Source organism: Etheostoma spectabile, chromosome 9 (genome assembly GCF_008692095.1).
Source record: "Etheostoma spectabile isolate EspeVRDwgs_2016 chromosome 9, UIUC_Espe_1.0, whole genome shotgun sequence".
NCBI classification, from domain to species: Eukaryota; Metazoa; Chordata; class Actinopteri; order Perciformes; family Percidae; genus Etheostoma; species Etheostoma spectabile.
In genome coordinates, this window is record NC_045741.1 from 18,230,869 (window position 1) to 18,231,126 (window position 258).

Below are 258 nucleotides of genomic sequence, written 5' to 3' on the forward strand. Positions count from 1 at the left end.
GATACAATGTAGCTTTGTAAATTCAACTGTTAAAAGCCCTTTGAAGTGTTGACATTATGTGTGTATGGATATTAACACAAAACTTAATTTGTGGTATCTAATAACTCCAAAATAAACTATACAATTAAATGTTATTCAAGCCGCGGACGTAAGGATGATTCAAGGCCCTACGCCTGAAGAGATCCTGAAGGAGTCCCAAATGGTGTTGAAGACCAATGGGGAGTGGGAGCTCACAGGTATCAGTGTAGCTACTTCTAC

The 258-nt window shown here is 38.8% G+C and overlaps 1 long non-coding RNA gene and 1 pseudogene across 1 annotated transcript in view; both read left to right on the forward strand.

Annotated features, from left to right (window-relative positions):
• The window catches only part of LOC116695329 (5-hydroxytryptamine receptor 3A-like), a 176,825-nt pseudogene that overhangs the window by 145,337 nt on the left and 31,230 nt on the right, over positions 1–258 (forward strand).
• LOC116695338 (uncharacterized) overlaps positions 1–258 on the forward strand; it is a 6,718-nt gene that overhangs the window by 1,776 nt on the left and 4,684 nt on the right. The gene's annotated exons all lie outside the window — the stretch shown is intronic.